Source organism: Dipodomys merriami, unplaced genomic scaffold (genome assembly GCF_024711535.1).
Source record: "Dipodomys merriami isolate MVZ:Mamm:240054 unplaced genomic scaffold, mDipMer1.0.p SCAF_2, whole genome shotgun sequence".
NCBI lineage: Eukaryota > Metazoa > Chordata > Mammalia > Rodentia > Heteromyidae > Dipodomys > Dipodomys merriami.
In genome coordinates this window covers 79,981,753-80,007,866 of record NW_027203381.1, presented here as the reverse complement: position 1 = coordinate 80,007,866, position 26,114 = coordinate 79,981,753, and the positions used below count along the sequence as shown (strand labels likewise).

Here is a 26,114-nt window from a genome sequence, read left to right as displayed (position 1 = left end):
GGGGTTATTCCCAAATGCCTGGTACAGGCGCCTATTTGTCACCTCGCTCATTGTTATCCAGAACTTTGCAAGCATAGTCCATTTACTGAATGTAGTTTGAAAAAAAAAAATTCTTAAATGTGTAAACATTACTGATTTATTCCACTGGCTGGTCCTAAGCAGGCAGACCCAGGTCTCGGCTGTATTCCTCCCCTTCCAACCCCTCCCCACCCTTACACACACCTTCAGTCTCTCGTTACAGCCAATAAATCTATCTTCATTTTCCCAGGAGCAGCACAGAAAATATTAACATAGTCCCGGTGGACTGAAGTGGGGACTTGGATGCTGGTCCATCTGGATGACCTGTTTTCTGAACTTAAAGTGAATCTGAGGCTAGAGCTAGGTCATTTTGAGGTGTGTAACAGGTTTCCCAGGGGCATTTCTGAGGTCTGATAATTGGCACTTTTTAATGGTCTCATAATTGAGACACAGAAGGTTCCCATGGCAATCCCGAAGCACCTTGGGGGTCAGCAGGACAGAGGTGGGGTGGAATAGCTGTAGGAGTGAGGAATTTCTTTCCAGATGAGTCTTCAGAGTGAATTTATACAAAGGTTAAGAAAAAAAAAAGTGTCAGTTGCTTCCTGGTGCCTCGGCTGATATTGCCTGCCCCATGGAAATTCACTACTCAGAATTTGGCCCTTCAGGATGCTAGAGGCTGCTTATACTATAGAGTGTGAGGATTGAGGCCTCTGACATTACCCTTTTTATTGTCTTTCGAGATACTCCTAAGAGCAACATTACACAACATGTTCACCCAGGTGAAATTGCCCAAGCCATAGACAACTGGGAAAGGAGTTTGAGTCTAAGATGGTCCATCTTGATCCATCTTAGATTTACAGAGTGGGAGCTGCTAATGGGTTGGCCAACTCAAGACAAGGAGTGTGATTTCTGTTCCTTTCAGTCCCCAAATGGGTCCAGAGATTTTACTTTCTTTGAAGTGCTTTTGCAAGTGTATGGGCTCTTGGCCCTTTTCAACTACTAGTCTATGGTTTCCATGGCCTAAGATGAATAGATTTTACTCATGAAATAATTCCATTCACTTCCCTATAGACTCCCAGGGTTTAAGAAGAGAGGGCAAAAAGTGAGTCTAGGGATCATAGAGTCCAAGGGCTCTGGGGAGTCTAGGTTCAGATATCAGCTGTCACTGATATACTTAATGAATTGAGGGTTTATGTCTCTGTGCTTTTCAAATCACAGCTGAAGACCCAAGGGCCTTAGATAATTGCTGGACAGTAATTATCCTTTTGGCCGCTGAATAAACAAATACTAACCTGGCACCCAAAGACATTATATATGAAAAGTCTGATTACTTTCCCCTGAACTCTATGCCCCTTACTATCTGTAACGAATGGAAATTGAGAAGAACAGTGCTATGTTCTATTTAGAAATTTTTTTTTACTTTAATGTATGAACTTCTTCGTATGTAGCGTATGAACTTTTGTGTGTGTATATGTGAGTGCACATGCACACACATGCATATGTGTGTATATGCCAGTACTAGGGCTTGCACTCAGGGCTTGAACCCTGTCCCTTAGCTTTTTGGCTTATGGCTGGTGCTCCACCATTTGACCCACAGCTCTACTTCTGACATTTTGTCGGTTCAATAGAAGTAAGAATCTCACAGACTTTTCTGCCCTGGGCTGGCTTTGAACTTTTGAGATCCTCAAATCTCATCATTTGGAGTAGCTAGGATTCTGTGACCTACCAGTGTCCAGCCATAACCTCTTATCATCTCCCTACTTCAATTCAGTAAACATTCAATGGTGAGTTAGATACCAGGCTGGAAGCTCCCATGTCCCAAGAGAGTATTTTCCTCATTCAAATAGTGGTTTGCCCTCAGTTTTTATTCATTTCATAAACAGTGACTAGCGATGACAGAAATGTTTTTGCAATTACCCACAGTCCCATCCTTTCATATGACTTGATTTTGTTCTTCCTTCCAGACATACTTTTTACATAGTTGCGATGAAAATGTAGACCTTTTGTCATTAGTCAACTCTGAAGTACCTATTATCTAGTCACTTTGCTGTTGGTCTGGATAGGAACAAACTAAATCTTAAGTGTGTTCCCATATAGAACATAACGCTCAATATTTTCTTTTCTTTCTTTTTTCTTTTTTTGGTGCTTATACGGGGGGCTTGAACTCAGGGCCAGAGTGCTCTCACCCTTAACTTTTTTGCTTGAGGCTGGCAGTCTACCACTTGAGCCACACCTCCACTCCCAACCTTTTTGTCTGTTAATTGGAGATAAGAGTCTTGTAGACTTTCCTACTCCAGCGGGCTTTGAACCATGATTCTCATATCTCAGCCTTCTGAGTAACTAGGATTACAGACATGAGCTACCAGTGCCCTACAACTAATATTTTAATGATTTATGAGCTTGAATATTTGGGGCTGGAAAGTAGTAGGAGAGAGGAGATTTCTTTTTTTTCTTCTTTTTTTTTTTTTAATTTAGAAATCTATGTTTAAGAAAACCTGCCCTGGGGGAGAATTGTGCCTCCTTGTGCCCTCCAGGTTAGTAATGGAGAGAGAAGGGGAGGGACTATAGAGGAAGGAAAGTTTTGTGGATCCATCTCAGGTGCTGCTGTCTTTAGGATGAGGTTGGAGCTCTAACTCTGCTTCTGAATTTAATAATATTGCTTCAAACCACTGCACTCATGTCTTCCTACATCTCCATGACTCCTTTTTCAGGTTTGCCTGGTCCTTCCTGTCTTCCTTTTGTTAGTCCACCACCTGTACCACGAATGTTTCCATTTCCACATGCTTGTTGATGCCCTTGACAAATGCTGCTGACCCATGGCGGGGCCCCAACTATTCACTCCCACCCTACCATCACAGAGCTGTCTTATGGATCACCCCCATGATCATGTCACCACTCAGCCTTAAAGCTCAATCCTCTGCCAGGAGCTGGTAATTTATACCTGTAATCTTAGCTACTCAGGAGTCTGAGATCTGAGGATCAACATTTGAAGCCAACTCTGGGCAAGAAGGTCAATGAATATTTTATCTCCAGGTAATCACCAAAAAAGCTAGAAGTGGAGCTAAGGCTCAAGTAGTATAGCACTAGCCCAGGTCTTGAGTTCATGTTTTTCCTTCTGCTTTATCACCCCAGACACCCCATTATAAGCCCACCTAATTATTTTGATATGTTTTAAAGAAATATTTGGTGACTGTTGATGAATATTCACAGCTGGATGCTGAGCTAATTGTTTTATAAGACGTAATCATTGCTCATAATCCATTGTTCATTTCAGTTCTGGTGAAGAGCCAGTAGTAACTGGCCATTTAAAGGCGTGAGATCTTACAAAAACTTTAAATTCTGTTTTCTTATTAATAAAAATGGGTCCATAAGGGTTGCTGTGGTTTATCCTAATATGCTTTATAAAAATAAATACTTTAGAACTCTGTTTATTTGTTCAAAAGATGAAACAATTCTCTTTCTCTGCAGTCCTGAAACAGACATCCTGGAATCCATGACCCATGAAGTCTTCTCCACATTCACACCATCTGAGGGTAGCAGAGAAGAAGTAGAAGACGTAGGTGAGATTTTCCTGTTCTCACTTGGATGTCTCTGGACTCTTGAGTCTGCTGGGTTTTTTTGCTTGGTGCTACCACTTGAACATAAGCATTTCTGATCCTTTAGTACTGAAAGAGTCCAGCCTTGAGTGGACTGAACTTGAGCTTGCTTCTACTGGCTCAGGTTCTCTTTTAGTCAAAGACTGTGGTGGTCATTGTTACCCTTACCCCTGAAGCATACTAAATCCTCCATTTGGATATGAAGCATTAAATAAGAGATTTGGAACCTAATCTTGTTGTGGAAAAGTCTGGCTTAGGTCTGGATGAGTGTTTCTGACTCTGTCAGTGGTATTAGAGGGAATGCCTTGTGGTCTGATGTACTGGGCATTGTTTATCTCACAAAGAACCAGAGAGCTTCTGCCTCTTACCATATTCTGAAATAAAGCAAGGAAATAATTTCTCTTTTCCTAGTAGGGCATTTGGCCTTATCTTCAAAGAGGGCCTTTGATGTTTGAGACAGGGTTATTGGGCAGTAAGAGGAAATCATAGCAGAAAGACCATAGCCAATAATACATAGTCAACTTAATTTGGTTGCCAGAGAAAATGTTGAGAAAATAACAGGAAAGGGCAGAATGTGGGCAGGGTAAGAAGGACTAAAGAAAAATAACCCAAAAAGAGCTGAGCAGTGGAAAGTATGTTATTCTTCTCCAAAATGAGTTTGACAACGTTGGATCAGAAAGATGTGAGTGATGAAGTATGTGTGTAGGTTGGACTCTTCATCCTTTCAACAGGCTTTTCCTGAGTACATTGCTGTGCACCTGGCATCATAGTATGGGCTGGCAGGGATCAAGCCCAGGGCTCCTGGCATCCAGGACCCCCTTGTTGCTGGGAAGAGAAATGCAGAGCAGGGCAGTACAAACGCTCATGTAAAAAGTGTTTGCAATGGGTCAATTAAGAAAGGCTTCTTGGACTGGAGGAGTAGCTCAAGTGGTAGAGTACCTACCTAGCAACTGCAAGGCCCTGAGTTCCAGTCCATTACCATCAAAAACCAAACAGAGCTGGGTTGTGGTGGCTTGCATCTATAATCCTAACTACTCAGGGGGCTGAGATCTGGTTCAAAGCCAGCCAGGGCAGGAAAAGTCCATGAGACTCTTATCTCCAGTGAACTACTGGAAATAGTGCTGGAAGTGGTGCTGTGGCTTAAGTGGTAGAGTGGTTGCCTTTAGCTGAAAAGCTGAGGGACAGTCCGCCCAGGACAGTGCCCATGCCCAGACTTCAAGTCCCATGACTGACAAAACCAAAAACAAAAAACAGAACTCCCAAAACAAAACAGCAATTAAAAACAACATAAACCCAACCAATCAACCAAACTAAACATACAAAAGAACCAACTAAAAAAAACCTCAAAAACAACAAAAAAAACCCAGAACCAACTCAAGCAAAGACAGACTTCTTGAGAGAAGGGAAATGAAAACATAAGGCCAAAGACTAGATCAGCAGTGCTGAATGGGTGTTGTTGTTGTTTGTTTTTGGTGTGTGTGTATGTGTGTGTGTGTCCAAGTGCACATGAGCCATTACTGAGGCTCGAACTCAGGGCTTAAGCACTGCCCGTTAGCCTTTTCACGCAAGGCTAGCACTCTACCACTTGAGCCTTTCTTGTTTATTTATTTTTATTGTTATTATAAAGGTGATGTGCAGAGGGGTTATAGTTACATACGTCAGGTAATGAGTACATTTCTTTTTGAATGATGTCACCCCTTCCCTCACTCTCTCTCCCAGTTTTTCCCTCCCATTCCCACTCACTGCTGCATTTGTTTGCCCTTTGGCCCGCCATTTCTATGCCCCCCTCCCAAAGACAGATAAATGAATAAATAAAGGAAAGAAAACAAAAACAGCAATACAGGCACAACTTCTTGTTTCCATTTCTTGGAGTTTGTTTCAATAAATATTATTTTATATGAGCAGAGACACATAGGCATTGAGCCTTTGTATTCCTCCCCTAAGTGTATCTTCCTTTGGTACTACTAGCTTTTTGGTGATAAATTGGAGATCTGAGTTTCAAGGCCTTGCCTGCTCAGGCTGCCTTCAAACCTGGAACCTCAGATCTCAGCCTTCTGAATAGCTAAGATTGTAAGTGTGAGCTACTGGCGACCAACGGAATGTTCTTTTGCCTCTGCTGATAGGTGTTACTCACTGCCAGCCCTAACCCCTTTGAAAACTGGTTTTCCTCAGTGGACGATAAGCTTCGGTATGTTGGAGTCATGAGATTTCAAGTTCAGAGCATTTTTTTATTTGTTTTTTGATCCCATCCTGGCGCTTGAACTCGGGACCTTTGTGCAGTCCCTGCAATTGCTTTTTTTTTTTTCTTTCTCTCTCTCAGTGCTAATGATCTACCACTTGAGCCAAAGCTCCATTTAGTGGAGATAAGAGTCTAATGGACTTTCCTGCCTGGGCTGGCTTCAAACCACTGTCTTCAGATCTGTTTCCTGAGTAACTAGGATTATAAGCAAGAACCACCAGTTCCCAGCAGGGTATTTTTTATGTTTTAGAAAATATAAGACCTAGAATTTCTGAGTTGGACACAGGATGTCTTACTTCCAAAACCAGTTACTAAATAGCTTTGAGAAGGAGAAGAGGAGAAATGGACAATCTCTTCCTTCCTTCCTTCCTTCCTTCCTTCCTTCCTTCCTTCCTTCCTTCCTTCTTGCTCACTCTCTCTTGCTCTTTCTTCCTTTTTTCTCTTCCTTTCTCCCTCTCTTCCTCCTCCCCCCTCTTTCTTTCTCTCTTTCTCTTCCTTCCTTCCTTCCTTCCTTTCCTTCCTTTCTTTCTTTCTTTCCTTCCTCCTTCCTTCCTTCCTTCCTTCCTTCCTTCCTTCCTTCCTTCCTTCCTTTCTTCCTTTCTTTCTTTCTTTCCTTTCTTTTCTCTATAGAAGTTACTTGAGAACTCTAGAAGCACAGGCCTGTGTTAAGCTTTTTTGCTTTTCAATTGCATTTTCCCTTTGCTTTACTTTGAGTTAGGTTTGCTGGTTCTGAGTTCATTCTCAGAGTAGCAGGTGAGGGAAATTTTATCTAGGAACATAAAAGTCACCATGCTTTCCAGTTGCCTAGAAGCCTCCTAGGCGCTGAGAGCTAAGCAGTACACATGGTGGGAGGTGGGAGGTTCAGGTAGGAGAGGAGGGTCTATGTACTGACTGGCCCCAGAAAACTCCCACTCAGCTGGGACTAGAAATGGAAATTCTTGAGGAGAACCCTCCCCCACCTCTCCTGATTCTGCCATTATTTTTCCAGATTAGACTAATCCAAGTGCCCTTACTAGTCTGTACTTAACTAATATTACAACCCTAACAGGTTTATTAGGTATGGGTCACAGTTAATTGGAGAGGAAAATTGGGGGGTGCTGGATTTATTGGTTTTCTATGAAAGCAGAGGCTGCCCATAATTGTTTCACAAATCATCTCTCCCACTTGACTGTCTTGCTGTTTTCTGTCTCCTGATTATCACCCTGCAGTGGAGTTGCATCCATAGCCATGCCTACTTGAGGGAGATTTAATAATGCATCAGTCAACACTGTGCCTTCTTTTGCAAGTGAGACCACATAAAGTCACGGAAATGCCCAGCTGCTCACCTCTGTCGTTATGAACGGATGTTTTGTAGTGAACAAGTTGCATGCTGATCTGCTGTATAGACAGAGGGGTCAGATTGGAATGGACTGTCCAACGTACAGGCCTCTGAAACAGTCCCCTGCAACTCCTCCTTGACACCGTGGTGGTCTGCCATCTGGGGTCAGGTCTGTTCCAGGTGACAGCCTCACAGTCAGGAGCTTTCCCTTCTGCAGGCTTCAGTGACCAAGATGGAGGCTGGGAATGAGGCCTGGCTCTCTAGCCTGTCTGGCCTGTGGCACTTTGCCAGGGAGTTTCCAGTGGGTGGTCTTCGACAATGAAAGAAGGGGGCTGCCCAAGCTTGGCTCCCCTCTGCAAAGGGGAACAACAAGGTGGCTTTCTATAGGTAGATCTCACACGGGTGAGGAATCCCCCTGGTTGCTGGCACTCAGTCCAGGGGTTGAGTGTGAGTGAAAATAATTCTTACTTGTCAAATAGAGAGACATCAACCCCCGTAGCCCCGGCCAGACAGCTCCTACTCCACTACTCAGGAAATTAGCCATGGACCAGGAACATCGGTTCATCTCAGTGCCAAGGAGGCTGTGGTCGAGGCTCCCAGGGATGGGAAGTGACAGCTGCCAATTAATGAGCTCATATTGAAGTACGACAGGCATTATCCCTGCCCTCCCTGCAACAGACCAGAGAGAAGATGGGAGCTATCTTGTTCTACAGATAAGGGAGCTGAAGCTTACATGATTAGAATGCCTTGGTATAGTCTCACAGCTGGTTTAAGGCAGTGCCAAGATTTCATTGCAGTCCTGCTGACTTGTACACTATAGTTTTGCGGGAAATAAACAAACAGAAATTCAGACAAGCTGTCCCCCAAAGCAGAGCCCCTTCACTTGGGAAAATTGTTTTCTTTTGCAATTGACTAAAAGTCAAAGGTAGATGGGGACATTTATGACATTTGCCTTAACTAACAGGGGTAAAAAGCTGGGACTACTTCCAACTGGAAGGGCTAGATGGCCCCACCAGGCAGCCAGACCCAAGGGAAGCCAGGCTTTATAGCACAGCTGGTATTGGACTTTGTAGGCAGTGGTAAAAGTCACATCTGGATTTTTTTTAAATCTCAGAACATGTCTCCACATTTTTGCCCTTTCCTCCATATTGTCTAACTAGGGTGTCCCAAATCCTTGCTTCCCCTAAATGCTGCTGGATGGATCTACTTGTGCCAGGATCTCTGCAAGTCTGATCAAGCAGGTCCTCTATGCCTTGGTGGGGCGAGGGGGAGAAGCAGACACTTTTACTGGTCAGGAGAAGTGGCAGCTTGTACGGAAAAACACCCTGCGGAAGGAAGCAGTAGCTTTGACAGACAGGTAACTGACAGGAGATGCTACCTTGCAGGCAAACAGCAGAAAGAATTCGACAGGCAGTTACCCACAGAGTCGTGAAGCGCCCCTCTCCCTACGGGCTTAGGGGAGTTATAGAGGTTTGGCTGCACAGGACGTGCCATTACTCTGTCCCTTGTTTTAGTTTAGCAAACATAAAAAAAAAAGCCAAGATGTGCTGAGTGTGGAGGGACATGGGATTCCTGGATTTGAACATAAAGGTGTGACTGAGGTAATAAGAGAGAGGGAGTCTTAGAACTATGTTGTACCTTGATTCCCTGTCCTTATAAAACTGCCTTGGTGAGGACCCTGAGCATGCATTGAGATGGCACAGGGGGACAGTGTTGATTGAAAATGTTCCTGTTCACCTGAAAAGCCTGTGCTCATTTACCATGAGTGAAGAAGGAATTCTAGGGACCTGGTTAGAGATCAGGGTGTGGGCATGACACACACAGAGACAGATCGTCTGTCTCTGTGGGTATGTTTTTGTTGTAAATATGGTGTACACCTTTAATTCCAGCTACTCAGCGGGCAGAAGTAGGAGGATCACTGTCCAAAGCTGGCCAAAGCATAGCTAACATGAAACTGTTTCTAAACAAACAAGCAAACAAACAAAAAAAAAAACTAAAAGAAAACTGGCTGGAGGGTATAGCTCAAGTGGTAGAGCACTTTGCCTAGCAAGTTCAAGGCCCTGAGTTCACATTTTCTGGATGTTGACACATGGTATTATATACCTACCATTAGAGAGGATGGCACAGCAGAATAGTTATACTGTATAAGAATCCCTTGTTCCACCTATTCTTCATCTCTCCCTTTTTTCCCCCATGAACATGGCTTTCCTTCCCACCCTGCCCCACACACATAATTTGATTGGGGAACAAGAGGCAGGAAAAAGAGGAGCTCAAAGCCATTTGTTGAGCATCACTGACTACAGCCACCCCCCCTCCATACCACCAGCCAGACCTGCAGAGTGGCTTCTTTATCATCATCCCTTGAACTTGTCGGGCCCTGGTGCTACTGGAGTTTAACCCCAGCTGGTAAACTGTCAGGAGCTGCCTGTGTTTGGGTTCCACATCTGGAAGTCTCAGCTGTGTAGACCTTCCTGTCCCATTTCTAAACAGACAGACAGGAGGAGCGCATGGGCCTGTTTGCCTTGCTCCTCAGGAGTTTGTTTGACTTACTTTGGAGCTCTGGGCAAGTGTGGGGAAGAGTGTGTTCCCCTGGGCAGGCATTCCCTCAGCACACTAACATCCGCCGGCAGGCCACAGGTCCCTCAGCCTCTGGATTCACTGTCCAGATTCCTATGGCGTCTATGTTGAGCCCTGGGAGTGATGAAGGCCGAGATCTGTTTTGCGATCATTAAAGAAGAAGACCACTTTTTTTTTTTTAAATTTTGATGTGGAAGGAAAGAATCTCAGAAACACTGATTTGATAAACATCTTGTGAAAATTAAAAAAATAAATTATTATTATAAGGATGATATACAGAGGGGTTACAGTTACATAATCAGGTAAAGTATACATTTCTTTTTGGACAATGTCACTGCTTCCCTCACTTTCTCCCATTTTTTCCCCTCCCATCCCCACCCACAAGTTAAATAGTTGATTTTCAACATAGAGTCTAGTGGGTACCACTGCTGCATTTGTTCAACCTTTGTCCCTCCAATTCTGTGCCCTCCCTTACCCTCCCCCAAACAGATAAACAAACCAGGCAGAAAGAAAGGGAAGGCAAAAACAACAACAAAGGAAAAAAAACCTCTTGTTTCCATTTTCTGGAGTTCATTTGCATAAATCGTATTTTAGATGATCAGAGACACATAGGCTTGGACTTTTGTGTTCCTCTCCTAAGATCATCTTGTAAAACATTTTAAAAGTTGCCATTAGCCAAGCATGAGAGCACCCACCTGTCATTTCAGTAGTGGCGGGGTTGGGGGCGGGTAGAGACAGGAGAATCACAAGTTCAAGCTGCTTGGAACAGCAAAACCTTGTTCTCAAAACAACAACAATAAAAGCAAAACAAAAATTGCCTTCAGCACAGGTTACAGAAGAGTGTTCCAGAAGCTTCCCGTGGCAGGTCTCCTTTTGTCAGAGGCACGGTGTAGGCCTCACTCTACATGGAGCATTTTGCCTGGTGTTGGTAGGAGAAATTCTCAGGTGTGGTCTGGGTCTCCCCAGGTACTATTTCCCCAAAGCAATCTGTAGAAATGGGCCAGGCTTCCAATTATTCCCCCCCCCAAAAAAAAGAAAGCCAGCCTCTGAGACCGGAGAATAGAGCTTCTTAATAACCGAATTCCGCATGCTTTGAAAGTCAGGAAATAACAGGAATTGCATGGTCAACGGAGACGAAATTCTAGGCAGGCAGAACTAATTTTTTCCACACGCAAAATTAGCTAAAATGCCAGTGCTAATGCCTCTGGTCTGGGTGGGGAAAGGCAGTGAGACCTCATTCTTTGAACCTCGGCCAAGATGAGACATGTGTTCCTGCCCCAGGCAGGGGACGTGGACCTGGCTTCCGTGTGTGAAGAATGCCACACACTAAAATTCATGACACCCACTGTGGCCTCACTACAGTTGTGTTTGGGTTTCATACAGAGCTGGGCTGCTTGTCCCCAGGATCCAGCAGGAAGCCTGAGCTGGGCACAGCAGCATATTCATACCTCGATTCGTACCTCCGCAGGCATTCACCACAGGGGCCATGGAAAGATTGGCCCTTTCATTTGGTCAATCATCAAGTATTTACTGAGCACTGGGCCCACTGCCTCCTACACACTTACAGTATATTCTAGCTTCTGAATATCCCAAAAGAGGTCAGTCTACATTAGATTGCATTATCTACCTTATTGACTTTAGAAGAGTCCTTGGCTCGGAGTAGTTGCTGGGTTAGGTTGCTTGACATCCCTGTGACAGAAGATTGAGATGACTGATGAGTTTAGAAGGAAGAAAGACTTACATGGTTTCCGAGGTTTCAGTGCCTGGTCACTTGGCCCCATCACTTTGGGTCTGTAGCAAGGCACAATATTACGGCAAAGGGTGAATCACAGAGCAAAGCTAACGTACTTCATGTTGGGAAGAAAGCAAAACTAGAGAAAGAGGTAGAGGTCCCACAGACTCTTTCAGGGCACACCCCCAATGACCTAGCTTCCTCCCACCAGGCCCCACCTCCTTAATGTTCCATCACCTCCCAATAGCTACCTCACGGCTGTGACTATAGCCTGTAGGACCTCTGGGAGATATTTAAGAGCCTAACAATTAAAATACTTAGATTGCCATTGTCATCACCATTAGGTTGTAACAAATATAGTCTCTGATAAGCTTATTTATACTTCTTTCCTAATAGCCCGTGTTCTTGGAGAATGTGCCTGTTTTAAGAGGTTTGCCAGTTGAAAAAATTGAATTACATAGACCTGAAAATAAAGTAGCTTCTGAACAGCAAAGGAAACAATCCACAGAAAAAAAGAGACAACCTGACTTGTTTCTGTAGCCAGAAAAAGCCAGCCAGATCTAGAGATGGTGAGATATGCTTTGGGTCCTGGAGCAGGCCCAGGACCAAAAGGATGCAGAGAGCTTGGGGAAAACCTGAGGACTGGGGAGTGAGAAAGATGGATTCTAAGAGCTTCCCTGGCTGTAACCAACAGTCCTGCCTCACCTGGTCATTCAGGCAGGAGGAGCTTCTTGGTCCTGACACCTCCAAAAAGTCAAAAAAGGTGGCTGCACCTTGCCATGAGAAGCTGAAACTCAGTGAACCAGCCTGGCAGAGCTCATGGTCTTAACTGAGAGGATATTGGACAACCTTTGCTCCTGGAAGTCGGTGTAGGCTTGAGAAGGCTTGATAGGATCTTGTTTTAGATAGCCTGCTAATAAGAAACTAGTATTTGCTAGTTTCAAAAAATGCAAACAGATACACATGTAGAAAGAGTGTCATGGGAAGTGGCGCTGTAGCTCAAGTGGTAGAGCGCTCGCCTTGAGCTGAAGAGCTGAGGGACAACGCCCAGGCCCAGAGTTCAAGCCCCACGACCGACAAAAAAAAAAAAAAAAAAAAAAGAAAGAGTGTCATGGACCTTATGTACTTACAAAGAAGTTTAAAATTTTTAAGTGTTACCCACAAATTGACAAGACAGAAACATGAAAAGAAACATATAAATTTTTCATGTACCTAAAAGCCCAGGAGAATGAGATTGAATGGCTGAATCTTACATAGAACTTACCAGAGGGCTTGGCTTGGGGGGGGGGGGGAATGGAAGGTGCCACAGGCTATGGGTAACTAGAGGTAGATGAGCATATCAAGCAGGGATTGTCTTTTGCAGGTGAAGTCTCCCAGGTAACAGCCACCTGTGGTCCTGTGGGTGTGGACAGGTGCCAGACCCCCAACCTTTTTCCTCCCACAGAAGGGCCTTGATAAGGAACAGGTATCAGATAGAAAATTCTATACTTACGTATGCTCTTTACTGCAGAAGGCATACATTACTTGTTTTCTTCCTCTTTCTGTCCCTTACTCACTCCCTTCTCCCTTCCTTCTTTCCCTACCTTTCCTTCCTTCCTTTTTTCTTTCCTTCCTTCCTCCTTCTCTTCCCCCCTCCCTTTTCCCCTTACTCCTTCCTTTCTTTCTTTCTTTCTTTCTTTCTTTCTTTCTTTCTTTCTTTCTTTCTTTCTTTCTTTCTTTCTTTTTTCTTTCTTTCTTTTTTCTTTCTTTCTTTCTTTCTTTCTTTCTTTCTTTTTACATAAAAGACTTGCTTTTTGAGAGTCAGTCATGTATCTGTAGAAATTGGTAGTTTCTCTGACTAGCCAACTCAAAATATGTCAAAGACATCCATTATAGGAGGGATATTTTACTCTTCCTGTATACTATTGCAAGGGTTCAACAATCTAAACATACAAAAGTTTTTCCCCCAAGTATTACTTTGCTATCAGTAAGGTTCTCTGTGTGGGAGTTGGGGCAGAGATGGATGCCACAATGTAACTGGCTCTCCAGGAAGGGTGTGAGCCATTCTTCCCTCATCTTGACTGAGGAGTGGAAAGGAAAGGACATCAATCTGGGGACTCTTGAGTTTGATTCATGATTCCTCTGTGATACTAGGGATCTTTCTCTGTGTCTCTACACTCGAGATTTAACTCTTGTTGACAATTTTATTTTTTGATTCTCAGGGCCTACTCTTAACCAGTATTGAATAAGTTTGTTGTACCAGTCAGTAGATTTCCATTGAACATGATGTAAGAGAGGTCAGTGCTTGGCTCACGATGTTGCCAGGAGGGGAGGAGGGGGACAGAAGATGGTCTGGAGTTGAACTATTATCTCAAATCTGGGGCCTTGGGGGAAGTGAGGTGGGATTCTGAGAAAGAGGCTCTATCGTCAGATGCTTTCCCCCGATAGCTAACAAACATCCAGCATGCTTCCTGTTTCCCTGGGACCCATGTGCCATTCCAAGTACCATTTGATTCATCTTGAAGTTGGGCAACATTGAGGAAAATATGTGTTGGGGTGGGGTATGGACTTCCTGTCTCTGGAGTGCACTGTAGCTAGACTGACCTGAGATGCTCTGGGCAAGAGATGTATCTTGGTGGATATATCTTGGAGATATAATAGTATGAAATGGGACCTAGGAGGGGCACACTTCAGTCATCTCTCCACAAATCTTTTGTCTGGAGTTTACATAGCAAGTTAAGACCTCAGACAGTGTGCCATCCCCAGGAAAGATCTGGAAGTGTTCTCCCAGCTCTCACTTTCAGCAACCCTTTCCCTCTCTGCCTGGTCTTTTCCAGTTTAAACCTCTAGCTGGATCCTCCCCTCCTCTGTATGCATGATATGTGGATGTGACTGTTTCAACTTTTATTCTTGGCAGAAGTTAACACAAAATGCATTTGGAAGCAGATGAAACCAGGCTGGGTATATGTTGGGCAGCAGGCAGTTTCATTCTTGGAGTGGGAGGACTAGGGAAAGGGACAGTACTGGAGCTCTAATGAGGGGACAGAAGTCGTCTGCCCGCCCCCCTCCCCTGTGGGACCGGGAAGGGGAAGGTCAGATGCTAGAGGCTGAGCTGTTTCTTGTGAACCCTTTGGGATGTCAGTTGTATTTCAGAGAGGCCAAAACCCTCTAGGCCAACTTCGGATTAAGTACATGCCTGACTCCTGGATAGTCAACACCTGTTGTAGTTCTTAGCCATCTGTGAGCCTCTAGAAACATCCCTTCCAGCTTTTTTTTTTTTTTAAAGAGAATCTTGCTGGCATCTTAGGCTTAGAATGAAAGAGTTCTAATTTGCATATGATATGAAAAATCTCCCTTCCTTGCTAAGGTCTTCCTGGGTACCACATCTCCACACCACCACCTGAGATGTAGACAGTCCTGACCCCACTGGCAGCGGTGACAAGTAGATGAGAAAACTATTGTATCCCTCTTGCTACTACGGAAGCCATTTCTCTCCTTTCCTAAACGATGATATCTTATGTTTAGAAGATATCTAAAAGTGAGAAAATACCTGGAAAAAACTAGGAGACTCTCTGTGTGTGTGTGTGTGTGTGTGTGTGTGTGTGTGTGTGTGTGTGTGTGTGTGTGTGTGTGTGTGTGTGTGTGTGTGTGTGTGTGTGTGTGTGTGTGTGTGTGTGTGTGTGTGTGTCTGTGTGTGTGTCTGTGTGTGTCTGTGTGTGTACTAGTCCTGGGGTTTGAACTCAGGCCTGGCTCCTGTCCCTGAGCTTTTGCACCTCATAGCTAGTGCTCTACTACTTGAGCCACAGAGCTGCTTCAGGTTTGGGGTGTTTAAGTGTAGATAAATCTCATGGGCTTTCTCATCTGGGCTGGCTTTGAGCCACCATCCTCAGATCTCAGCCTCAGCATAGCTCGGATTATTGACGTGAGTCATCAGTACCTGGCTGAGATACTTTTGAGGGAAACTTTTTTATTCCTTCAAGTGGATTAAGATACTCAATGTCTAGTAATAGAAATATTTATTTTAGCTTTAAATTATATTGCTATCTTTAATGTAAATGTAAGGAACATCTTTGCATAAAACTCTTCGTTCCAGCCATTGCATCCAATGTGACTAAAGCTTGCCTTGTAGAGTTCTTTACCAAACTGACTCCTAAATCAATAGCTGAGACCTCTGCGTAGAACCCACCACGTAGACTGTGCCTCACGATTGCAGTGTTTGAAAATACTGATGACCAGGCACTGCTTCCTGAAGCCCTCACTGTCTTTGTCTGAGGTGCCACCCAGCCATTGCTGTGATTTAGTGTTCCTCGATGACTCTCTTGCACAGCTGTAGCTGAGATCCTTCCATTTATGCTGACTAAGAATAGAAACAAGATGAGAGAGACTAGATGAAGAAGTTGGAAGAATTTTATTGTCTCTCAGTACACACTTGTGTGTGTAACTCAGATTCCAGGCTCAAAGCACTGCTTACCAGTTTTTGGACTATATTTGGTACACAGACTCAGGACTTAATCTAAGCAGATGTGCAGAATTTTCAGAAATGTAGATGTAATGCATCTGCAGGAGTTTGGATACGGAGTGTATTGTGGGAATCAGCCAAACTGGCCTAAAACATGCTGGTTAGTGTGTGACTCTAACTCTTGATTTTTTTTTTCCTCCTGCTTTTCTTAGTTTTGCATATTTTATTTTTTCTTTTCCTCTCTTTCTTTTCCTTTTCCCCTTCTCTCCCCTTTCCTTTCTTCTGTCCTTTCCTTCCTCTGTATTCTTCCTCTCCTCCCTCCCTGTCCTCCCTAATTCTTTCCTCCTTCCTTCTCTTCTTCCTTCCTTCCTCCCTCCCTCCCTCCCTCCCTCTCTTCCTTCCTTCCTTCCTTCCTTCCTCCCTCCCTCCCTCCCTCCCTCCCTCCCTTCCTCCCTCCCTCCCATCCTCTCTTTATTTGTTCTTTCTTTTGTGTGATTCTTGAGTTTGAACTCAGGGTCTGGGCTTGCTAGCTAGGCAGATATTCTACCACTTTAGTCAAGCCCCCCAGCCCTGTATGCCCTGGATATTTTCAGATAGGGTTTCACATGTATGCCTCGGCCAGCCTGGACTATGATCTCTACCTCTTTATGTTTCCCATATGACTAGGATGACAGGCACCTATCCTATATCCAACTATTGAGCTACTGATTGTGATGGGGATCTGTGTTTATGTCTGGATTGCCCTTCTTTCTGATCTCAGCTTCCCACATAGCTGGGGTGACTGGTACAACTCACCTTGTCTCCTCATCCAGCTTCAGTGTTTTGTTTTGTTTTTAAAGTAGTGTTTTGATTTTAAAGCAGACAGCCCTGGCTTTAAATCTTTTACCTGAGCAGTTTGAGACTCTGTTGCTGCCTCTATAATATGGAGATGAGAACTCTGCCTTCTCAGGTTGTCTAGAGGTTAGACAAGGAAATACATATACATTAGCTCATTGTCTTGCACATATTAATTCCAATAATTTTCCTGGTTCTATGTTAAGAGTGATTGTTTCTTCTCATTCTAAATATATGTATTTATCATGTACTATGACAATTCCTAGTTTTCTACACTCAATAAATCAGTATCTTTTAATTAGCAGCCAAAAAGGTAGTCTTTAAATGTTAATATGATCAACATAATTTCATCAAACCAAGTACTACACAGTATATTTTATGCAACTTACTAAAGCAAAGATTGTTTTAAAAGTAAAGAATCTCTAATGGTGGTTAACAGAAGTATTACACGTTTTCATTGTTCCGAAAAATTCATGTCTGTGTTGTGTGAGAGCAGTAGAATCCTGGAAGTGGAGGTGTTCTTTTCATTAGGAGGTAAATGTCAGAATCAGGCACAGCAAAGTCTTTGATGTAGTAATTAGACCAATACCAGTGTGTGTGTGTGTGTGTGCGTGTGTGTGTGTGTGTGTGTGTGCGTGTGTGTGCGCGCGCGCTTGTGCGTATGTGTGTGCACTCGCACACGTGCGCATGCATGTGTTTGTGTACGTATGTGTGTAGGGAGTGCATTGGCCTCATTTCTTCAAGGCCTCCAAGCCATGGAAAGATAAAAGATCAGTGATGATATGATAATGTTTAGAATCATGCCCCTCTTCTCACAAAAATTGTCTTTTTAATTATAAAAAGTGATGCTACAAAACTACTTGGAATATTTCTGAAGTGTTTAAAATGAAAAGTGCAAATTCCCTACCCTCAGAGGCTACTGATCTTAAACGTTGAGTGTTTCCTGACTGTTTCTTTGACAGCCCTAATAACTACACACCACATATTCAGATGTAATTGTTTTAATTACAAAAATGGGACCGTGATGTTTTGCAAGTTGTTTTTTTTTTTTTTTTGGACTATCTTCCAGGAACCTCTGTGGCCAGTATTTCCATAGGTATATTTGGTAAAGTTCTCATTACCAATGGCACTCTGAAAAACAAAGCCAAACCACTCATACCACTCTCAAATAATTCAGGGACCCTGGTCTTAAGACCAGACTTGTAGTTTCAGATGTCAGTGTATACAATGTCCCTGTGTTGATGATTGACATTGTGGAATAGCATATTAAAGGTTCTGAAAAGACCTGCAGTAAAGCAACCTAATTAGATTTCTATAAGAGCATTTTCCTAAATTGTTTCTGTTCTTGCTCTGTAACTTTTTTTAAAACATCTAGGAGGTTTTTGTCTTAGGGCATTCCATACTAACTTCCTTCCTCCCACTGCCCACATATCTGTTACCTTGTGAGAAAAGCAAGAAAACATGATTTCTGTACTGGGCCAATACCTTACATTCCTGCTATGGGCCAAGCACTGTGATTGCTGCTGGGATAGAATAATGAGCAAGAGGACAGGTTCTCTACCTTCAGGCTCTTTCACTGTTTGCCTGCTGCATGCACATGGCCTTAATCACCCACAAGGTAGATTGTCCTGTCTTACTACACCTGAGAATGGCAGAGCCTCTGTAAGAGATTCTTTTTGAAGATGATGGAGCCTAGGGTGAGAGTTGTCCTTACTCCTTGCTCCTTTCCTTCCGCACACTTCTCCATCCTGCCCACTTTGCTCCTGCTGTAAACAGCCGTGCCTGATCTAGCTGGTAAGATTCCATTTGTTTTGTTTTCTCTGCATGTGTCAGACTTGACCTATAGCCACTGGGCTTCATGAGTTGGGAAGAGCAGGCAGGAGAAGGGGCAGGGGCTTCCTGCAGAAATCAGAGACTGACTGACAAGACAGGTGGGAACATTTGCAGATTGGTATTTATTTAAGTGTTAGGTGTTTTTAAAAGAACTTTGTAATTGAGAAAGGAGAGCTTGTGGGAGGAAGGGGAGATAGACTGTGTCTACTGGGGGGGTCAGGGGGATGGTGAAGAAAGTGGGTTTGTGTGATGTCAGATGGGAACGTAAACCGTCAGGATTCTTAAGTATAATATCAGTTGGTGCTATTCTCCTCCCCCCTCAGAGGGGTGTGTTTTCAGGGTTTCTAGCCCCCTAGATAGTCCCTACAATACAAGGGATATATCTATAGCAAGAATGATACTATTGGAAATATTCCTAAAAGTGACCTTAAAAGTTGTTCAAATATCATATCACTCTTATTGAACACTTACTTTGTGTCAGTCATTATTTTAGATGCTTTATGAATGTCATCTATACCTTTCTCAGTAGCCCAATATGAGGCTACCATTCCTCTGTGAGTTCTGGGGAAGGTGTGGGAGACACTTCCCATACCATAATGTCATTAGCTGTGAATCCAAGAGCCTTCGGTGGCTTGGCCATTTGTTTCTCAGGGCTTAGCTCTTCCTTTTGGATGCTTCAGGCTTCTGTGAACATACATGGGTGTGTTAGAGTGTATGGGAGGGGACTGTTTTCACTGGCATTGGCTTGAATTAGCCCCCAGACTGGATAAGACAAGAAACAGAACAAGTCTCATTCAGTCCAGGTCCACAAAACCTGAGATCGTTTTTGAGTTGTACCAAGGGCATAGAGGTGGTGTTCCTGGATGATTTAGTATCATGAGGGTGAAGATGGGGCATAGAAAATGAGTGCAAGTGACAGCTTGAGTGAGATTGCTGGTAAATATATTGTCCCCACTAACAGAGTAAGTAAAAGTTTTTCTAACCCCTGAAGTTCCATTAATGCTTTGCTTCTACCACCAAAACTGTTTCCTCCTGGCCTTTGTGACTACAGTTTTTTATACACATTGTGTATAAGTTACACATTGTGTATAGCTGAGCCCTTGGTGTGTTGGGTAGAAGACATAATACTGTGACAGGCTTTTAGGACATGAAGAACTGGGTGCAAAACAATGGCTTGGGGCCACCTGCTAACCAGTGGGTACTTGAGATGCACCTGTCATAATGGAAACAAGCTGGGGGGGGAAGGGGGGGAAGGAGAAGGATTGGGATTGGGGGGGAGGGGGGAGGCTGGGAAAGGATGTGAAGGGTAAACAAAGGAGGAGGCTGCAATGCTTGGTAAGAAATGTACGCATTATCCTGCCCATGTAATTGTAACTCCTCTGTACAGTATGTTCACAAATAAAATAAAATTAAATTTAAAAAAATTGAAACAAGCTTTCTCAGACACTTCTTATGTTAGCCCCCATCTCCTCTTTTTCTTTTTCTTTTTCTTGTTGGTTGTGGGGCTTGAACTCAGGTCCTAGGTTCTGTTCCTGAGCTTTTTTGCTCAACCACTTTGTACAGCTCCACTTCCAGTTGCCTGGTGTTTGATTAGAGATAAGAGTTTCAAAGACTTCTACATGAGAACACACGTAGACATTTATAATGTGACGACATGTATGTGACTACATTTCTTCTATCATTCTTCTGATGTCTTTGCTAGTGGTTCTACTTCCTGTGTTCATTGATTAGTGAAATCCACTGTTTATTTTATGATTCATCTTTTCTTGGTAAAACAGAAAGAGGTTGGCACAGCTGAATGTAGACTAGATTATAAACTGTATGTATGTATGTATGTATGTATGTACACACACACACACACACACACACACACGTGCATGCACACCTGCCGACCCACACATGTACTGAGGCTGGAACTCAGCGCCTAAGAGCTGTCCTTTAGCTTTATGCTCAAGAGTGAGGCTCTACTATTAGAGCCATAGCTTTACTTCTGGATTTTTTGGTGGTTAATAAGAGATAAAAGTCTTACCAACTTTCATGCCCAGACTAGCTTCATACCACGAGCCTCAGATCTCAACCTCCTGAGTTTCGAGGATAATGGAGGTTAGCCACTAGTGCCTGGCTTGGTACTAAGACAAGAGGCTTGCCTTGTTTGTCTCAGCAGCCTTTCAGCCCTTTGTAGGGCACTTGCTGCAGTTTATCGAACAGTACTGCTTCCTTCACAGTGCCTGACATATTCCTGTCATCAGAAATGAAAACACAAATAGTAGATCCATTGCCTTAGCATGAACACTCAGCAGCACTCTTGTTCTTCCTATCCTACTCGAGTCAAGTCCTCTTACCTTTCTCTATGACTGGGGGAAGTGCCTGATCTGTTCTGTGTATTGTCAGGTTGAATCGTAACCTGCTTCCTGGAGAATTCCCAGAATAATGCCACCCTCATCCTTCCTAGGGATCTGTTGTCTTCAGTGGGCACTTTCAGCTGGAATCTGTGTTCCTCAGAGCTATGTGTGATGGGAAGATTTGCGCTCACAAACTGATCACTAGTCTGATGGGTCCCTAAGAGACTTTTTGGGGGGTTGTTCGGTCGTGGGGCCTGAACTCTGGGCCTGGGCGCTGTCCCTCAGCTCTTCAGCTCAAAGCTAGCGCTCTACCACTTGAGCCACAGCGCCACATCCGACTTTTTTCTTTTTGCTTATGTGGTGCTGAGGAATCGAACCCAGGGCCTCAGGCATGCAAGGCAAGCACTCTACCACTGAGCCACCTTCCCAGCCCCATGGACTTTAATCTTCTAATGTCTGCCTGAAGTGTAGACCCAAGGACTGCACACTTACATACCTTTCCCATGCTTTCTACCCCTGCTTTAATATATTCATTTTTCCTTGGTTGTTTGGTCAACTCTGAGCACTAGAAGGCTGGGAAGTAGACATTCTTGTTTTCTCAACAGTTACCATTTGAGCTTTGTAGTTGGTTGCTTGCAGGCATGTGTGGTCGCAGCCCTGGTCATAAGCTGTAATTGGAAACAGCAGGTAGGAGAGCAGGTGGCTTCCTTGTGCATTCTGAGTGAGGTCAGAGCTGGGGGTGGGGCAGGGGAACAGTTCAGGAGTATGTTTTCCTTTCTGTAAACACTTCTCCAGAATTCCTGGTCCCAAACAGTCAGATGGAGATTTTATTTTTCCTCTGAACAAGTAGAGACATACTAAGGAGAAATTAGGATCATTATTGTCATTATCATCATCAAGAGAGGGCAAAGAGGGCATTAAGTGGAGGGGGAGAGGTGATTAGTATAAATGATATTAAATGTTGACTTGTGTTGGGTGCAGACTGAGCACAAGAAATTTAGGAACGCTGGAGTTCTCTTTCAGTATTACCTTCCTCCAGGACTGTTGAGGGTCTGTAAACCATTGATCATGTAACTTTCTTTTGTTTCTTGACCTTCAGATGCATATGTAAAAGGTAGGAAGTGTCAGTCTATTGCGTAATTCTGTGCAACCTATAAAGAAGGAGCAAAGAGATGATAACGTATGTGTGGAGAGCTGTTAAAATGTATCATGTATTTTGGTCTAAAAGGATGCTAATTGATAAACCCATCAGGTAGTGATGCCTTGCATGAAATTAGATCTCCAGTGAACAACTTTTTACTATAAAAAAAATTCACGACCTTAGCTCCCTGAAATTACAGCATGAATGCTATAGGCCAGAATGCTTTTGTACGTTACTTTATAACTCTTTTTTTTTGTAGCTCATTAAAGTAGCCATTCTCATTTTCACAGAGTAAACTGAGGCTCAAAGAGATTAACTCACCTCAGGTCATCTTAAAGAATGAGCAGAGCTCATCCTTGAACCCAAGTTGATCATTCTTTACTATCTGATTCTGCTAAGTTTCAACAGTCTTGCTGAGTAGAGAAATTTTGCCTGCAATGCAAATTCAGGATGAGCCTTTGTCCTTAAGTGACAAAGCATTTAAAAGAATTTTGATTAACAAATTAGGATGCAAATTGATTGTGGATACAAGACACCCAGCACTGGATTTAGTACATCCTATAGGAGTACGGTAAATTTAGTTGACTTTCCCAAAGCTCTATTGTCAGCCCTCCTCCTCTCCCCATGTTCTTTTCTTGAACTCCTCAGGCCTGAACCTGTCCTCTTCTGACTCAACAGCTTTCTTATTTTCTCTCCCTCCCTCCCTCTTTCTGCCAGTCTCCTGCTCAACCTGAAGCTCAGGGTACAGAGATGGCAGCATAGGCAGTATCATGCTAGATCAGATTCTCCTGCAGCCTGGTAAGACATCAAGCCTGAGGCTACAACTGGGAAGAGATTAGGACAACAAATAAGCTTCTAGAAGCAAGCCTTTCCCCCAAAGAGCTGAGAGTCAGCACTCAACATCCCTCAGCACTGATCTGGGACCTATTAATTTAAAAAATAAAGGCAATAGTTATAGTCATTTCCCCTTCAGAAACTTTTTGGTTTCACCACAACAGTGTGTGTGTGTGTGTGTGTGTGTGTGTGTGTGTGTGTGTGTGTGTGTGTGTGTGTGTGTGTGTGTGTGTGTGTGTGTGTGTGTGTGTGTGTGTGTGTGTGTGTGTGTGTGTGTGTGTGTGTGTGTGTGTGTGTGTGTGTGCTATATGTCCATGCCTTAGGTTAACTTTTCCTTGTGGACTAAACCCTTCATTCAGCAAATACTGAAAAAGTCCTTAGGATGTGCTCAGGTTTTATTTTTTAATTGCTAAAGCTACCGAGATAAATTGTACACAACCTGTTTTCAAGTGGAAGAGATAGGAGATACGTTATAGACAAGACAAAAGCCCAAACCCCTAAATTACTGTGGAAGTGTTGAAGTGCTGTGGAGACTAGAGTAAGATCTAGTCATGGGAGGCTTCCAAAGGAAGAAATGTGATGTTTTTGCATTTGGTTTTAGTTTTTAGCTGGTTCTGGGCTTGAAATCAGGGCCTGGGTGTGCGGCCTCTTAGCTTTTTCACTCAAGACTAGCACTGTATGGCTTGAGCGACAGCTCCCCTTTCAGCTTTTTTGCTGGCTAACTTAAGAGTCTAAGGGACTTTCCTGCCTAGGCTGGCTTCAAACTGAAATGCTCAGATCTCAGCCTTCTGAGTAGCTACGATTACAGGCATGAGTTGCCTGGTGTGAGCTTTGAAAGATAATTGGGAGTTGCTTTAGAATAAAGAGGAAGAAGGAGGTAGTTTAGGTAGGATAAGAGGGTGATAGAAATGCATCTTGCCCAGATTGTAGGGAAGTGTAGTGGGGAAGGGGGGTGGGGGGAGTGCGGTCACTGGAAAAGCTGACAGGAGGCCAAGCATAAAGAACCTGGAAAGTTGTACAAAGACCTTTTAACTTTAATCATTCTTGGTTGGGAAACTATCAAAGGTAGATCTGTTCACCTATTTCCCTTTTTTTCTTCCCTTTTTTTTCCTAATTGAAATTAAAAGGTTTAAGTTCAGAGGAGTTTTTAATTCCTCTGCATTTTCAACCACTTACTTTTTCTTTTCAGATTTTGGTGGTACTGGGGTCTAAACTCATGCTTGCTTACTAGGCCAGGTGTTCAACCACTTGAGCCATACCCCAAGCCCTTGTTTGCTTTGGTTATTTTTCAGGTAGGGTCTTTTTGCTCAGGCCAGCCTAGACCTCCATCTTCTTGCCTACGTCCCCTCTCTAGCTAACATAATAGGCATGTGTCACTGTCACCAGGCCCAGCTTATTTTGTTAAGATGGAGTCTTGCTAACTTTGCCTCCTATCCTAGAACCTCTATCCTCCTGAGGAGCTGGGATTACAGGTGTGAGCCACCACATCCATCCCTCACCTGCTTTTTCTGTGCACCCTTCCAGGTTTTACCCAAATGCTTACTTGGTTTTTATTTTTTTTAAAGGGGGAGTCGTATTTTCCATATCCTGAGTAGTTATTTTCATGTTACTACCTGATCTTTATAATTATTCTCTTTGATGATTACATAATTGTAATAGTCCGTGAATTATTGTGCCTTTTATGAAACATGGTAGAGTGAAATGAACCAAGAGTTCAAATTCTGGTTCTGAGGTCTATGTGATTCTAGTAAGATATTTATCACCTTGAGTTTCCATTTCCTCATCAATAAGATGGGTTGATTAGTTTTGAGAATATCAAATTAAACAAATTCTGATTATGATCTATAGGAGGCATTTGCTCAATGAATGGTTCATCATCTTGTACAGTTTGATTTCACTTGGCTTTCCAGAAAGAATGTAGACAGGAAAAAAACAGAACTGATTAGATGTGAAGGGAAGCGAGCCTGGTGTAGTGGCACACACCTGTAATCATAGTACTGAAGAGGCTGAGGGGGAGGATCACATGTTCAAAGCCAGCCTAAGCTACATAATTAGATCTTGTCTTTAGGAAAAAAATATAGATGTGTTTAAGAGAGAGAGCCAGAGAGCCCTAGACTTGCGTGGAGCCATTCGCCTGTGAGCTGGCTGAGCACTTGCAATATGTGCTTTGCCGGTACTGAATTTAGTTCAGTACCTATAAAATCTGCACTAGATTGAAAAGATTTAAAGTGTATCTTGATTAGTTATTGAAATGATATTTTGAAGCGATTGTGTCAACATGTTGTTGAAATTATCTTCACCTCTTTTTAAGAAAAGTTTTTAAAAGCACTTATGTAGCTAGCTTTCTATTTCTGTTGGACAACATTGATTATGCCAGGCTTTGGGGTCCTATAGCTGTTTAGAATCTGGGATGAAGAATCAGAGAGAAGCAGGAGATGGGTGCCAGGCTGGCTAGCTGAGTGGGTGGTGAATCTTTTCTTTTGGTGGCTTTGGGGAATTCAGAGAATAGCTGAGTTTGAGTACTTGCTTGAATAGTAGGTCATTAATGGCTATTCGCTGAGCGGTGACCTAAAAGACAAGAATTTGGTCCAGAGTAGAATAACTGCCCCTGCTTTTCCTGAGGTAGCCATTCTTCTGTCATGTCCCACCCATATGCTTATTCTTGAAGGTTTGCTAGGGGGACTTCTGCCCACCCCTTAGATGCTTATAGTCCACATGGCTGGCTGGCATTTGTCACTAGATTCTCAACATAGTTGATGATCAGGGGCTTCTGGACAGAAAGACTTGCTGACCAGCGTGCTTCCTGTTGGCAAGGTTGCAAAGAGCTTAGCAGCTTCAAGACTAGTTCCTCTGCAAGCTTCAGGTTCTCCAAATCCTCCCACAGCTCGAGGATTTCTCTGGGTTAATGTGGCCCGAAGCAAGACGATGTAGAAAAAGAGTTGCAGCTGAGTGACTGGGAGGAACGAAGTTCCAGGCCAACCCAAGCAGAAAAATTCACTAGACTCCATCTCTATGGAAGAAGCTGAGTGTGGTAGTGTTTCCCTGTCATCTCAGTAACCGTGGGAAATACGTAGCTCAGAGATGGTGGGACTCACAGTCCAGGCTGGCTGGGCAAAAAATAAACAGTGGAGGGGAAAATGTTGAGAGAGAAGGTCTCTCACATAGTGATAAGGAAGCAGCGAGCGCATTCAGTCTTCTGGAGACACTGCTTG

At 43.5% G+C, this 26,114-nt stretch overlaps 1 protein-coding gene across 5 annotated transcripts in view; it reads left to right on the top strand.

Annotated features, from left to right (window-relative positions):
* Positions 1-26,114, top strand: part of Boc (BOC cell adhesion associated, oncogene regulated) — a 78,883-nt gene that overhangs the window by 1,745 nt on the left and 51,024 nt on the right. For all 5 annotated transcript variants that reach the window (XM_070030233.1, XM_070030236.1, XM_070030234.1 and 2 more), the window contains exon 2: positions 3,487-3,578. The gene's annotated coding sequence lies outside the window, so the exon portion shown is untranslated. The remainder of the gene's footprint in view (positions 1-3,486; positions 3,579-26,114) is intronic.